Here is a 16,987-nt window from a genome sequence, read left to right as displayed (position 1 = left end):
ATATGGTAAAATAACGTATACAGGTGCTCATTCTCCATATTGTCCAAAATCAGGTCTCCTTATGACCTGAGACAGTTATGATAAATGAATAGATAAAAAGATATCATACCTATGCTTTAAATATCTCTGAAATACTCTCTCTTCCATGAAGTCTTCCTGTAACTACAACTGATTTTTCCTTCTTTTGATTCCTGACCAAACTTATTTCCACTTTATAGATGATAATAAATAAATAACAATATTGACTTATTCAAAATGTGGAATTTAATATTTTTTATAATTTTAGAGAGTTGCCAAGCAACACCACAATCCAGTTGCAGAACACTTCTATCATTCCAAAAAGAGATCATTAGCACCCACTCCTTATTCCTACCTCTGACCCTAAGTGACTTACTAGTGTACTTTCTCTATATATACATTTGCCTTTTCTGAACATTTTATGTAAGTTGATTCTTATAATAAGTGGTCTTTTATGATTGATTTGTTTCAGTTATATACAGGGGGTCTTCTTCATGTAGGAGCATAGATCATTCTCTTTTCTTTTTATTATTGAATAGTATTCTGCTGTGTGGATACACCATTGTGTGTATACAGTCCCTAATTGATGGACATTTAGGTTGTTTCCACATTTTTTTTACTAATATCAATGCTGCTATAAAAATTCACACATAAGTCTTTCTGTTAACATAGACTTTCATTTCTCTGGGGTGGATAGACACCTATGAATCTCAACTTTGGATATCTCTTTTCTGTGTCATGTGTCATATTACATTGTAGTATGATTATCTTGGAGTCTGTCTCTACTATGCTAATCTTTTTAATATGAAGATTCTCCAATGTCCCTTTCTAGTCAGTTTAGGTACAATATGCCCTTTGATCAATTTACCCATTCCCAAAGTGTAATTATAATTTCTACACAAGCGACTTAAGTATCTTCATCCTCAATCTCCTGTGTAGTACAGTTTTGGGGAATATTTGCTAGAATATTAACTAAAGCAAGACATGTCAGGTGATAAAAATTTATATTGTGTTTTTGAAGGCTTTCTGCAATCATGATTTTAAAAGTATTGTCATCTTTAGTGTGCAAATGATACTCACATCAGGTTGATGATGAGATATTTAAAAATATACTTTCAAACCATTCACATTTGCTATCTCATTTTTTCTTTTTACACTGTCATTAAGAAAGGATTTTCCTAAAGCAAAAATAATGAAGAAATATCTATGTAGACCATCTCACATGTGGTAAATTAATAACTATTTGATTTTTTGTTATTGTTATTTTATTATTATTATTTTATTATTCTATTATTATTTATTATTTCAATTTTAATTATTGAAAAAAATCTTCTTTGCCTAAAATTATTTTTTGAAAGTGGCAAAAGTTTTAAACTTAGTGCTTTTTCTTATCCTTTATATAAAGGGAAAAAAAGTTATTTTTAATGGCAAGTGTGTGCAAATTTGGTGTTGGTGGAGTTGGCAGAAACACCCATTATATAAAAATAAAGGGTACCTGGATGAGGTATTAGAAAAGTTGTAATTTCATCTTTTCATTTCCACTTGCATTATATGATTTCAACAATTTCAGTGGAAATTACAGCTTGAAGCCACATAGTGCATTTTATTTTCTATTCTTAAAACTTGAGGGAGTAAGGGAGAGGTAAATTCATGACAAGGAGATTCAGTTAGATTAATGCTAGAGAATATTATGTATTCTTTTAAAATCACTGACATATATGTGTATTTTATATATTTATTTATATATATCTTATATATAATATATATATAGTAATACATAGGTAGTAAATTCTTAACAATTGGGAGAGCTTGGTGAAGAGAATTGTGATGCTCCTTCAACTTTTCTTGAACTCCGACATTTTTTTTTTTTTTAAATTGGCTAGCATATATTGAGTATCCTGTATACCATGAAAGAAATAGAGTGCACAGGTAGGGCATGGTGATTACACACAACACACAAAGAGGGTTGGGAGGAGACTGCCATGGATTAAATGTACTTCATCACGTGGAGTCTCCCTGTTGGTCATCCAGGGACATCAACTCACCTTGTAGATGTCCATATCCTCAGATTCTAAAAAAATGCTTGCTGCATTGAAGCCTAGGGTCTGTTCCTCCACTGGTGTGTTTGTTTATAAAAAATATTTACTACACCTGCACTGATTTATACTGAGGAGGGGACACCTGGAACCCCAAGAAGCAGGTGGAGTACCCATACACACCGAAAAGCCTTGCTGCTATTCCTCTCTCCTTTTATAAAATTGTTTATCTCCCCCAAAATTCAAATACTTCACCCAGGCGAAAGGGGAGCTCTTTAAGATTTATATAGCTAATGACTCCTTAACTAAGTTGTACCTAATTTTTGTAGAAATTCCAGACACACATTTAAAAATTGTATCATTAGGACAGCCCAGGTGGCTCAGCGGTTTAGCGCCACCTTCAGCCCAGGGCCTGATCCTGGAGACCTGGGATGGAGTCCCACGTGAGGCTCCCTGCATGGAGTCTGCCTCACCCTCTGCCTGTGTCTCTGCCTCTCTCTCTATGTGTGTCTTTCATAAATAAATAAATAAATAAATAAATAAAATCTTAATAAATAAATACATACATACATACATAAATACATAAATAAAAATTGTATTATTAAATCCAGGTGTTTATATATTTTAGTTGTATGGATATATATATATATCCATACAACTAAAATAAAACTTGAAAATTTCTAGACAGTATTAAGTTTCAGCCTTTCCTCCTTATTTTTCCTTCTTTCTTTCTTGTGTCTTGTATCCCTTCTTAATTTTTCCCTACCCGCCCCTCCATATTTCCCCTTATGACATAATGAATTATGAAGTTGGGAGGGTACTCCAGTTTTTAAAAAACAAGCATGTAAGTTATTATTAATACTCATAGGCCCAGATAAGGGAATATGTCAGGCATAGAGAAAGGTAAAAAATTATAATCCAAATGTTAAATAAGTGCTTACCATTGTCTTGGAAATATTCATTATTTTATTTTATTTTATTTTATTTTATTTTATTTTATTTTATTTTATTTTATTATTATTTTATTTTATTTTATTTTAATTTTATTTTTAGATTATTTATTTATTTGAGAGATAGAGTGAGAGAGCAAGCATGTACACATGAGCTGGAGGGAGATAGCGGGAGAACCCAAAGCAGTATACTACACTGAGCACAGAGCCCAATATGGGGCTCGATTTCCCATTTCCAACTCTGAGCCAACATGAAGAGTTGGATCTTTAACTGACTGAGCCACCCAAGGTGCCACTCATTATTTTAAATAATATAAAATAACACATGTGAAAGTTTTTATATCTCTAATATACCACTAGCTTTTTTTTATTGTTATTATTCTTTACCCATGTTTACGATTTTGCTAAACAAGAAAATGCTAGCTAATTAACCCTTTAATGGATATATAAACATTCTGACGGGTGACCAGCTGGTTCGGTTGGTGGAGCATGTTATCCTTCATCTCAGGGTTGTGAGTGCCAGCCCCACATTAGTGGAGAGATTACTTAAAAATAAGATCTTAAAAAAAATACTGAACATTCTTTCAGTATTTGTTTTCCTAATGAATGTATGGTTCATTATGTTTCTAGAAATTACTTGATCACTTCTATGACTCATGATTGCATTTGAGCTGTTTTGTCAGTTTATGAAGCCATAAGAAATGACCCTCTATTAGTTGGGTTTCACAGCATGACTATAGCTGGTGATATATATATGTACATAAATATGCATATGTATACATGTATACAATATACATGTGTATACATATGATCTATATCATATATATGTGTATATATATCATTGTATATATAAATACCATATATATGTGTATAGTTATATATATAATCATGATGAAATATTGTGCATATTAATATATTCAGTTATATAGCCAAAGGAATTAACATATATAATTAAGGGCCCTGATCAGTTGAATTTGAGTTCATACAAAGGGAAATTATTCTGAGAAGGTCTGACCTAATTAGTTGAGGTTTTTAATCACTTTCCCACTGGCTTGGGAGAAAGTAAAGAGCCATGTTGTGAGAACAGGAAGCCACAAAGCAAAGACCTAAGAGAGGCCTCTAGGAGCCAAGAGCATTCCCTAAGAGCCGAGATGAAAACGGAGACCTCAGACACACTGCTACAATAATCTAAAGTCTGTCAAGAACCAGTGATCTTGCAAGATAGCCTCAAGCCTCAGGTGTTATCACAGCCCCAGCTGACACCTTGATTTCAGCCTGGTCATAACTCAAATAGAGAACCGAACTAATCCATGCTTTGCTACCCAAGCTGATTGTCTGTATTTCTAATATGATAATATCACCCTACATTAATTATAAAATAATTGCTATGTCTTATGAATGGAGTGTCTCTTTTATCAATATCATTATTTCCATATCTCCTTTTAATCCTCAAGCATGATTTCTGTTAATTCTTTAAACATATACATTATATAATGCCATGAAGTCTTTGTCTGCTAAGTCTATCATCTCATCCCCTTCAAAGCATTTTCTATTGCCTTTCTCCCCTGTGGATGGATCACACTTTCCTGTTTCATTAAATGTCCCGTAATTTTTTGTTGTTGTTGAAAATTGATCATATTAAGAACTCTTGGGGTGCCTGGGTGGCTCAGTCAGTTAAGCATCTGCCTTTGACACAGGTCATAATCTCAGGGTCCTGGGATCAAGCCTAGGGAGTTGGGCTCTCTTCTCAGTGGAGAGTCTGCTTTTCCCTCTCCCTCTATAATCTCTGTTACTCTCTCTCAAATAAATAAATAAAACATTTTAAAAAGAGTAAGAAAGAAAGAAAGAAAGAAAGAAAGAAAGAAAGAGAAGAAAGAAAAAGAGAAAGAAAAAAGAAAGAAAAAGAAAGAAAGAAAGAAAAAGAAAGAAAGAAAGAAAGAAAAGAAAGAAAGAAAGAAAGAAAGAAAGAGAAAGAAAGAAAGAAAGAAAGAAAGAAAGAAAGAAAGAAAGAAAGAAAGAAAGAAAGAAAGAAAGAAAGTCTGGAGGCAGATCTGACACTTCTACCAGAGGTGATTGTTGTTCTTTGCTTGGTCATTTGTTTATTTATTTAGTGACTTGGCTAAACTAATTCTGTGAAATATTTTCCTAACAAAATGTGCAGTCTTTCCTGTCCCTGCTTGGATTTTCATCCTTTGTTTTTATCTTTTAATTTAGCTACCTAGACATTGCCTGTGTCAGCACGATCTACCTAGTGATCAAAGGTTGGGCTTGAGCTGCTAGTCAGATATTTACCTATTAGCATTCTACATATATACATATTTATGTGGGCTTGTAAGACACTTTCAGGTTTCAGTGAATTTATATGTTGGTTTATGCTTCCCATTTAGATGGAAATTTTTAGGTTGAGTGTTCACTCAGCTTTCTTGAGAAGCTTCAGTCTTGGGTACACACACAGTCCTCTAGAATGCCAGGAATATGTGTAATTTTATTTTTGAAGCTAGTTTCCTAGGAGTTACCTGTGAGTCACAATAGCTTATTGAGCAAGTGTTTGGTTAGAGGTTTCATTTAAGCCCCCTTTGCCTGTGAAGCTTCTACCCTGTGTTTAAGGGTCTGTGTGAAGTTGGGTAATGCTTTCAGGTCTGACCCGTGTGCTGCTCCGATCCTTGCTGAGCAGGTGCAGCTTATCACAAGTGTATAGTGTTTCTGACTCTCAGGGTAGACCGTGATCCCAGGAGGGTTCTTCTTGGCTGTTTCCTTTCTACTAAAGTTTGGTTCTTTCTACAAAACTTCTGCTAGTCTACCATTTTGCTGGCATTGGGAAACTAGCACGTTCTTCTTTTCTTCTTCATTGCTTTCCATCAAGAACTCTAGATTCCAATAATGCCCTGAGGCCTGGGTTTCTCCACCCAGTTCTCATAAACTCAGTACCCTCAGGCAGAGTCTTGGAGTCCTTCATGTGCTTTCACCCTAGGCAAAATCCCTGAGTTCCAGCTTGGAGCTGGGATAAGACAAGAACCTGCTTTACTTGGACTGACACGCTTACTCCCTGAGAGCCATTGAGAAGGAGGGATGTCTGTTTTGTCTACTTGGAATCTCCACCCTAAGAGACAGCTGGGCTGTGAGTGATTGGGGAACTAAGTAATATTGCCCTACAGCCCCTGAAGTAAAGTTTTCACCCTATGAGTAGAGATTAGTAAAAGGAGAGTCTATAGTTGGGGGCTGGATTAGCAGGAAGGTGGGGAAACAATATTCCAGTCCTCCTGGTGTGAAACTGTAATCCTAAACTTGGAGCTGAGAGAGTAAGGAGCCCCTCTTTCTGTTGCTGTATATGACCCAGTTAGACCTGTCACATGGAGCTGGGAGGGGAAGCAGATTAGAGAGTAGGTTATTTATTTCACCATTCTAACAAAGATTTAGTAGATTTCCTCAGGTGAATGTTTCTCCATTTGGACAATTTGGACTTTAAGTGATTAAAAAAAAATCTTCACCATTTAAATTGCTGTTTGGGGGCCACCTGGGTGACTCACTGGTTGAGTGTTTGCCTTTGGCTCTGGTCGTGCGTGGTTCTGGGATCCTGGGATCGAGTCTAGCATCAAGCTCTCCACAGAGAGCCTGCTTCTCCCTCTGCATATGTCTCTACCTCTCTCTCTGTGTCTCTCATGAATAAATAAATAAAATCTTTAAAAAAAAATACCATTTTGGTGGGTAGAGGATCTGCCAAGTTCCTTACTCAGAAGTCTCATTTTCTGAATGTCTTTTTTTTTTTTTTTAAAGAGTTTTGATAAAGAGACTTATGGTCTAGGCCTTTTTCTCCATTGCTCTCCCAGCCACGGCCCTCACATGCACCAACACCACCATCTCCATGCAATCAGCCATGCACATTTCCTCCACAGCCCACCTGGAAAGCTGAATCTTTACTATACACATAGCATTCAGTCTGTTGCATGAGCCTGTCACTTATGAACCAGAGGAACCTGCCTCCTCCTGGTCTTAACAGTCGTATATTTCAACCAATCCAACCACAGCTATATGCATTGCATAGCCTCCATTATTTCTTGATTACTTTTGGAATTAGGAGTAACAGTGAAAATCATTAACATTAAACATTCCAATCATATCAGTTCTTCATACAAGCTTTCTGCTTTCCCCAAACTGTCTAACCTAAAACACAAGAAAGACTATTCAGAGCCTAAGTTACTCTGTCCATCTGTTTCCCTTCCATGTTTAAAAGGCCACTGTGCTCTGAATTGCTCACTTAAAATAAACTTTTCACATATTTTTTCCTCTCTTCTGTCAGCTATTTAAAAGGTTAGTGGCATATTTTTCTGTCTTCAGACCATCATTACCTACTCAGTCTCTACAAATTCTTCCAGATACATCTCCTTGGCTACATTTCTCCCAGCTGCCTTTCAGAATATGTCCATGTCTTTGTACGATGCCGAATATGTTGAATATATTTAATGCTTTAGAGTTTTGTCCTATAATTTAAAAAATCTATTTATTTCCTTAAGATTTTTAACATTCCAAGAATATGATTCTCTTTACACTTTCTTGCGGTTAATGTACAATTAGCAATACCAGGATACACATTACATTGATTGCTAATGTTAGTCGAATAGCTAAGTAGTGCTCATGGAGGAAAACAATAGAAAGTCATGTTGTGCTATGTCTCAGAAATCACTTGCCTTCTAATCTTTGGAAACTCTGTTATTTAAGGAAAATCAGCATATTGTCGTTAAGAGGTCTGAACTATAGTCCCAGAAAAGCTTCCTTCAAATTTAATTAACATTTTTTGGAAGACTCTTACATGCATTTTATTAGTTTTCTGGCTTTGGACAAGTTACTTAATGTCATTGAGCCCATATTTCCACATCTACAAAATGAAAAATCTGGACACCGTGATTTCTAAAGATCCCCTCCATACTAAAGTTCTTTCCTTTCAGTACACTAGAAACTCTCCAATTATGGTTGACCGTAATTGACTTGCTGATGTCAGAACCTGGCTTGGTTGATAATAGAATGGTTGTCACTGCCAAGTCCCATCCCTGTGGTTGAGTGTCCTTAGGAGAAGTCCATATTTGGAGGCTTTCTGTATGACTTGCTCATAGATGGCTATCCCAACCCTTAAGGAAGGTAGGACTCCATTGTCAGCAACTCCTTCCTAATATATAAGCCAAATCCATGTTTCAAGAATTCCATAAAATTGAAATTAAGTTCAGATCAGACACATTCTATACTATTCAAAGAGAGTTTTAAAAATATACCTAAAAGTTTTAATATATCACAATTTGCTTATCTCACCCCACCCCTTACTTCTACCACACACAGCCTTTTCAATATGTCCAAGGCAGTGTTATCCAGTTTGAAACTGGGAGTAAAGGGGGTGGTCGAGGAGCCTGGAGCCAAAAGCAACACTGAAACTAATAAGAAATCCCAATTTGTCAAGTCAATGTAACTGTTTGCCAAACAATGTTTTAAATGATTTAAATATCCCAGTGTGTATTATAGACCAGTTCTCGAGTTATGTTAACCTACACACTGACAAGTTATGTGGATTTTCATGTACTAATTTACAAACTCCCCAAGAAAGAACTAAAGAATATATGTATCTTTTCATTCTTTACAAGGAAGTTATAGAATTATTTTCCTGACAACACACATGATTTGGTAACCACATCAAGCCAAAACATATCTACCCTATTACCCTCCCTATCAGGTTACATTGAAAATGTTCTCCTTATAACACTCAATAAACAGTCTCATATGTGCACCATAAACCTTTGTTATATGTGCCAGATTGAGAAAGAGCAGAGGAGCTCTGTGGAAGGTCTTTCAGTCCCAGGCTGTTTGCTCATAGTTCAGTTGGAGGATGAACTACAATATTCAGGAGGGGGATTAATGAGTTAAACAACGTTATTTGCCCAGAAGACTCATAGTGCTATATGCCAGTTTGAGCTACAAGGTGAAAGACCAGAAATTACAACTGGCAGCCTCATTTGAGTAGGTAATGAGTGAGCTGTGATGGTTCATTACTCATTGTGATAGAGATTGGTTATAATATGTAAGCTGCTTTATTAGGTGTCAATCTTATGGGACTTAGAGACATTTTCTAAGGGAGGACCTCTATTCTGACTTGTCCTGTGCTTATTCAGGAATAGTAGGAACAGCCATCACTTCGTTTGGAAATGAGATCTCTGCTAAAGACATGAAGGAATTACCTGGACGTTGAGATCTTCTTGATCAATTTGGCACATCATCTAGGGATATGGTGATATATGCTGACCCCTTAAACTGGGTCATAAGATGTAAGTAGAGAAATGAGATACAAATTTTTTTGGGGGGTCTGAGATATAGTTGGTTTTTAGTAAAATTATAAATAGTCAAGGACATGGTCTGGCTCCATTCAACAAGTATTTTATGTTTGTATTTTTAGAGGAGGGGAGGGGCAGAGACAGAGAGAGAATATTAAGCTGGTTTCCATACCCAGCACAGAGTCCAATGCAGGGCGTGATTTCACAATCCTAAGATCATGACCTGAGCTGAAATTGAATTGGATGCTTAACCAACTGAACCACTCAGGTACCCCTCAACAAATTTTTTTTTTCAACAAATGTTTTTAAGTACTATTTTCTGCCAGGCATTCCAATATCTTCATATATAATTTTCACATATAAATGTACATATATGTACATATATATGTAAATTATATGTACATATATATGTACAATGTTCATTCATTCTCTCTCAAAGTTGAAAGAAAGACAGAAGAGAGAAAGAAAGATTATTTGTTCATTTCTGGAAGCAAAATAATAACGAATGGGATCAACATTGAAAAGGATAGCATGGAGGAAACATTGATATGCAGAGAAAATTCAGATAAAATCTGGTGGTGAGAAAAATAAATTAAGCATGGTGTGGTAGTGAAAGAGAAGAAATGCCTCAAGCTAGGGAAGAAAGTGATAACTTAAAACATGTTATTGAGTTTTTCAGCCTCCTAGAAGGATAGAGTGCTTCTGAAAATTCTCTCAAGTCCATCAACCACCCAATAAAAAAACCTTGATTAAATTTTTGTTTTTCACCTTAGAATGAAGAACCTTTAGAATTGATAAGTGTCCCTGAGGCATTCTGGCTGTAGTATCTGCAAGGTCAGAAATTAACTGATTTATTCAACTGTTTTGTGAGTATAGTCATAGAGAATTCTAAAATTAAAAAAATATATATTTTTGTTGTTTATATCTTAAGGTAACTGTATTTACACAAAGCAAGTGACAAATGTCTGACAGATAATACAGAGTAAAAGTCCAGAATAAAGCATGGGAACATAGCACCTAAATCAGATGTCAACAACCTATAAGGCTTTGGAGTATAGTACATACCACCCTAAGCAAGGACATTTGAGGGCTTTAATAAAAGTACCAAAATAATAGTTATGGCAGTAGAAATGGAAGCATAGCAACCAGACTAAGAGATGATCAAGTGGGGAGGTCCTATTGGAGAGTTGGTCATCCAGAAATACTGGATATTTCCAGTAAAGGAGAACTAATTGACTTAGCTCTAGTTAGCAATTGTTTCATCTGTTATTAAGCAGGACTCTCTCCATAAAATATATCCATGAATCTTTACTATGGTCTCTGGAATTATAGAGAATAAATAAATGCCTTCTTCAAAAATTCATAAGTAACTTTTGTTGTGCATTTCAACATTGAAATGAGTGAACCCCCCTTCATTTTTGTTCCTCTATTTTCTGATTCCCTCTCCTCCAATCTAAATGCTCTCTCACACTTTACCAGACATCCATATATCCCATTTCTTCCTGAATTTCTGAGTTCATCTTCCCTCTGCCATAGAAGAAGATTTGATTCTATCAATTACATTTGCAATGAATCTCAGTTCTAGTTGAACAAGGATTTTAAGACACTAATAAACCATGTGCCTATCTTTTTCAGACTCTTTCTCTTTTTTGTCACTTGAGGAGTCAGCACAATGAGAAACACTAAACTGTTGCTTCCATTTTGTGAGTTTAACTATCACCAAGTATGGAAGATCACCATAGGGTGGACATATATCTCCCAAAACCAGAAACCTCCATCACAGAGGTTGTCTTAGTCATAATAGGCTGATAGCTAACACAAACAACCTGAAAATCCTAATAGCTTAAAGGGAAAAACACTAAGTTTTTAGAACAAAAATGTTTGGTTTTCATTCAGGTCACAACTCTAATGCAACTGGTAGGGGAGCAAGGCTCCAGTGGGTCATTCAGGAGCCCAGGATTTTCATCATTTTCCCTATCAGCTGCTGGTGCTTTACACTTCTTTACATTTTTTTTTTCTGTATCTAGACTGGAAACAGTTTTTCCGAGCGTCATTCGTCATTTTTATCCGCATTCCATTGCCAAGAACTCAGTAACACATCCTCATTTATCCAGAAAAGAGAGATCAGGAAATAATTTGGCTGTATGCCTAGGAAAAAGGGAAATCAGTCTGTAGTCTCTGCCCCAGAGGCTTATATATTGGTGTATTTAGATAAGACTGGGCAGAAAAAGAGACGAAAGCAAATGAAGACCATATATAATGGGGCTTTTGATTCAGAACCAGTGATTCATACATAAGTGTACATTTATGCTATATGTATTATGATACTCATGAAATTAGGAAAAAATGAGACTGTCCTTCCTATATAGACAGATAGCTTGTTTTGAACTGCTTCCCCTACACCTATGACTATTCTAGCACATAGTAGGAGATCCCAAAAAGTCGTTAAGTAAATTGGCACATAGTGCAGAGCTAACAAAATTAAAATAAAGGCCTACGTGGACCAGTTATGACAAAGTAATGTTACTTGACATTTATGTGTATTACTTACCTTTATGTCTAATTAATATATAGGCAATAAAGATGAAGAGTTTAATTATATACTACACAAATTAACATACTATAGTTTATTTGATTTCAACAGTAAATCCTATAAAAATGTACTCAATCTTTCTGGTTTGATTATTTATAGAGTCCTCTGGATTGACGGGTATAGTGGACAAAACATAGCAAAGTCAGCAGGGATTTAATTAAATTTACTATGCAGAATATACATTGGAGCTGATTGTTTTGTACCTGCCAATCACAGAACAATATTCCATGAGAAGAAGGAAAAAAAAATGACAAATTCAGCTGCTGACATTTTGCTTAAGACTGGCCTAGATGCCTCTACTTCAGATGTTTCATGCATAGGTCAGCACTTGATGTCAATGTGTTCCTACAAAAACTACCACAATCTAGTCTCCATATCATAAAAATGTTACTAAAGGACTGAATATTCTAAAATCTTACCAGCTTCATATCTTTCTATCCCCCAAAATACAATGTTTTTCATTCTGGCTAAATCAAATAGTTTGAGTAGTGGCTTTAATTTTCTTTTTCAAGACAGTTATCATAATATTTTCAGGGGATTGGGTAAGAGAACTAAGAAACTTGCAAAGGTTAAGACGTTTAAATTACAAAATAGTGTACATTTGTCAAATATCATATTCTGTGTATATGAAAAATATTCTTTATCACAAAATAATTATATGTATTGGCAAATTGTTATATTTTGCATATATTCAAATGTGTGCACATATTTATTAGTTTGAACAATACAAAATCAGTCATATTTGACTACCTTTTAATGTATAAAAATGGTAATTTCATAGGGTCCAATCCAATATACACCCATGTACACATACCCATTTTTTTCTCTCACAACATTATCTTTCCATCAGGAATGGCCCAGCCAGATGGATTCATTCAACTCAAATTAGTGGTAAAGAGAGACAGACTCTTAAAATTGCATTATTTTATGCTGACAGAACTCTTTTGAAGAACATTTTTCTGCTGAGCTTGTGTGAGGACCAAATTCTGTGTCCATAAGTTATTCTGACTTGTTATGTGTTTTTGAATCCGCACCCCCCCTCATTTTCTATGTCTAACTGACTCAGAAATACCACTAATGATGCAGTAAATTTATCCAAAAAATTTCATAATAACCACCATTCGTTTGGAGATTTGTGACAGATTTTTCGGGAGAAATATCCTTTCCAGTTGTTAAGGATTGCCAAAGTCTTTCCCAGTAATTTCAGAGATCTTTTAGGCACACCTCCCAGTTAAATTGTAAGGTAGGAAAAAGTGAGAAAATAAGTCTCAGCTACCAGAGGAAATGTTGTTTTCATACTTGAATATACTGATTAAGTGTTTTGAAGAAAATGTTTCTGTGAAGAGTTTCTGTAACAAAATGTCACACAAGATTTCTAGGGCTAGTAGAAGATACCAATTTTAAAACAAGGTGTTTGGTGTGGACTGAGTGTATGTCCAAAATTCATATGTTGAAGCTCCAATTCCCAATGTCACAGTAGGTGGAAGTTGGAATTGTGGCCTTTGAGAGATAATTAGGTCAGAGGGTGGAACATTCATGTATGGAATTGGTGTACTTCTAAGAAGAGACATGGGAGAGATCATCTCTCTTTTGCATATGAGGATATAGCAAGAAGTCAGTCATCATGCAAGGAAGGGAGCTCTCGCCAGACACCAGCTCTGCTAGAGTCTTGATTTTAGACTTTCCATTCTCCAGAACTGTGAGAATTGATGTTTATTTAAGCTGCCTAGTCTGTGGTATTCTGTTATAGCAGCCCAAACTAAGGCAACATCCCTTTAAATTTTATTTACCCTCAGCTCCTTAAAATCAGGAGCTAGTAGCTAAGAGATAATTTGTACATGAATCACCGAATGAAATCATGGAAGATAGTTGACTGATCCTCTTCCTCTGGACTCATAGTGTCACCTTCATTGTGTTCAATTTTGTTTTTGTTCAGTCTGGGGAGATACACAATGAAAAATGCATTCCACCAAAACAACAAACAGAAAACAATCCAACATTAAGAATTATAAAGTCATAAAAAAAGAATTATAAAGTTGTAATGCTTCCTTTTTAAAATATTTTCTTTTCTAAATACTTTCACCAAGAACTTTTCCCCACTATATTAATTTGTAAAATTTTGGATGTAGTTGTCCATACATATTATGAACTCACTGTGGTTTCTCTAGTGCTTCTGCATGTCCCTTTTCCTCTTAGAGAACATATTGTGAAAATTATGTTTAGTCAATATTTCCCTTTTTCTTTCCATTTGGTCTTTGAACACATAAATTTTGTCTCTGCACTAAAACGGCTCACGTCAAAGTGAGGATCAGCTTCTATGTTGCCATACCAATGGTCAAATTCAGGTTGAAATTGTAGTCTTCCATTCAGTCACAAGAATTTTCTTTTCACAGTTTTTAACCAATATAATCAGACAATATGAAACTGATGATGGGATATTAATTTAATTAAACTAATTTATCTATGTTAAAGGTTTTATTTACTTATTCATGAGAGACACAGAGAGAGAAGCAGAGACATAGACAGAGGGAGGAGAAGCAGGCTCCATGAAGGGACCCCAAAGTGGAACTAGATCCTAGGACTCCAGGATCACACACTAAGCTGAAGGCAGATGCTCAATCACTGAGCCCCCCAGGTATCCCTGGAATTTTAATTTAAAAAGTAGTTTAAGCAAATGTGTTGTGGTTGTTGAAATTTGCCTGGCAATCTTTCATTTCATTGTTGGACTGGTGACAAATTTCATATATGAAAGTAGTTCATTAGAGAACTTAGATTTTACTGGGTGCTAAAGTCAAATTTGCAGCTAGAATGAGTCTTTACTTCAGGATAAAATGTATTTTTCACCATGCATTGCTCCTCATCTACTTATTGATATATAAGAAGACCTCTAGAATATCTAAAAATGGAGGGGGGAGTATTTCTAATGGCATATAAATAATTCCCTGAGAATGTTACTTGTTATTTTATACCCGAGGAAGTGTCTTTATACTTGTATATTATTTCTTTTTAAAATTATTTTTATTTTTGTATATTATTCCTGAGTCAAATATTTTAAATCGATTAGAAAGAATCTTTATGGGATTTAAGTCTAAATTCATCAGGACCTGAATAAAGTAATAAGAAAACTTGGAGTCACAGAATTTTCATCCTACTTTTAAAAACTCAAGGTTCAAACAATAGATTGAATAAAGTTATTATGTCATAAAAATTTGCCTAAACTTTAAATGAACACATATTGGGATTCAATATTACCAGTTTGGATTCTAATTTTCTTTTTTTTTTTTTTTTTTTTTTGGATTCTAATTTTCAATCAGTTATTTAAAATTATTTTGCATAGGATTTCCTAAATGGACTCACTCTATGACGTATGCTGAGGTTTTATCACTTAAGTTTTGTGAGGTGTCATATTTTCAAAAAAAAAGTGAAAAACACAAAACACAAGACATAATATAATAAACATTCATATTGCCACCACATAGTTAAAATCATGATAGTATTTTTATCATCATTGTTTTAAGACAGTTTTAAAAGATAATAATTACTTGTTCATAAAATTTAAGTATTTTTGGCCCTCAACCAATGAAGTCACATGCTCACTATACTTAGTACTTTAAAAAGAACATTTAAGAATTCACATAAAGCATATTTTACTGTATATATATGTGTATGTGTGTACACGAAACTATTTTTTGAGTTTTTGTCTGTTATTTCATCCAGTCCTTTTGTAGTATTGCATTATGTAAAACTGGGCTATCCTTCTATCAGATATTTAATTCATTTCAATGTTTCACTATCTCAGTGTCCCATTAATCTTAGGTACCACAAATTGGTCTCCAGAGAAGTTACCATAAATAAGAGAAAAACTCTGAAGAATAAGAAATTGAAATAAAATGATAAAGGAAGTCATACTAGACAAATATGAACCAAAAGAACAGTAAAATAGCAGTCTTAAAATCTGTTCGAATAAAATTTGAGGCAAAACTATATCATATGGGAAAGAGAACAGTAATATATAATGGTAAAAGAAACAATAGAGCAAGAAGATATATCCATCATAAACAGATATACAACTAATAATAAATTTCTACAATATATCATACAGAGAGAAATATATAAGTCATCAGATTTAATCAGTCAAGCAGACAAATATAAGCAGAAATATTGAAAATCTGAAAAATAGCATTAATAAACCCAAGCTATTGCATACACAAGACACAGAAATATTCTTCTCAGGAACACATGAAATATTAAGGAAACTAGAATATGTTTAAGGTGACAAAGGAAGCTTCAATGGATGCTAAAGAATTCCATAGAGATGATATACGCCCAAGATATTGCAAAAAAAATACTGGAATCAGAATGGGAAGAGTAGCTTCCATTTTTTTATATACATAAGAAAATCAAATTACCATTTTTAAAATAAAATATGGTTTTAAATGTATTCAAAGGCATAATTAAGAGACAATTAGGATTAAATTAATTTTTACACATCATAATTTATGAAACTCAGTTAAGCCAGTGTTTACAAAACCTTAAAGATTTAAATATATTTATTACGAAATAGAAAAGGTTACACCAAAAGCTAGAAGTTACCGAGGAATAAACATAATAAGAAGGTAAAGGATCTGTACTCTGAAAACTATAGAACACTTATTAAAGAAATTGAAGAAGACACAAAGAAATGGAAAAATGTTCCATGCTCATGGATTGGAAGAACAAATATTGTTATGTCTATGCTACCCAGAGCATAGACATATTTGATGCAGTTCCTATCAGAATACTATCAACATTTTCAACAGAGCTGGAACAAATAATCCTAAAATTTGTATGGAACCAGAAAAGACCCCAAATCGCCAGAGGAATGTTGACAAAGAAAAACCAAAGCTTATAGCATCACAATTCTAGACTTCAAGCTGTATTATAAAGCTGTAATAATCAAGACAGTATGGTACTGGCACAAAAACAAACACATGGACCAATGGAACAGAATAGAGAACCCAGAAATGGACCCTCAACTCTATTGTCAACTCATCTTTGACAAAGCAGGAAATAATATCTAATGGAAAAATGACAGTATCT

The 16,987-nt window shown here is 34.5% G+C and overlaps 1 long non-coding RNA gene across 2 annotated transcripts in view; it reads left to right on the top strand.

Moving 5' to 3' along the window:
• The window catches only part of LOC111097235, a 126,147-nt gene that overhangs the window by 84,990 nt on the left and 24,170 nt on the right, over window positions 1-16,987 (top strand). Inside the window, exon 5 of one of the 2 annotated variants that reach the window (XR_005363646.1) lies at window positions 9,157-9,309. The exons of the other annotated variant lie outside the window; for it this stretch is intronic. This is a non-coding gene — a long non-coding RNA (uncharacterized LOC111097235). The remainder of the gene's footprint in view (window positions 1-9,156; window positions 9,310-16,987) is intronic. 2 annotated transcript variants of the gene reach the window in all.

The sequence above is a fragment of the Canis lupus genome, chromosome 8, assembly GCF_011100685.1.
Source record: "Canis lupus familiaris isolate Mischka breed German Shepherd chromosome 8, alternate assembly UU_Cfam_GSD_1.0, whole genome shotgun sequence".
Classification (NCBI taxonomy): Eukaryota; Metazoa; Chordata; class Mammalia; order Carnivora; family Canidae; genus Canis; species Canis lupus.
Note: the sequence above shows the minus strand (reverse complement) of the source record. Positions and strands in the feature narration are given on the sequence as shown.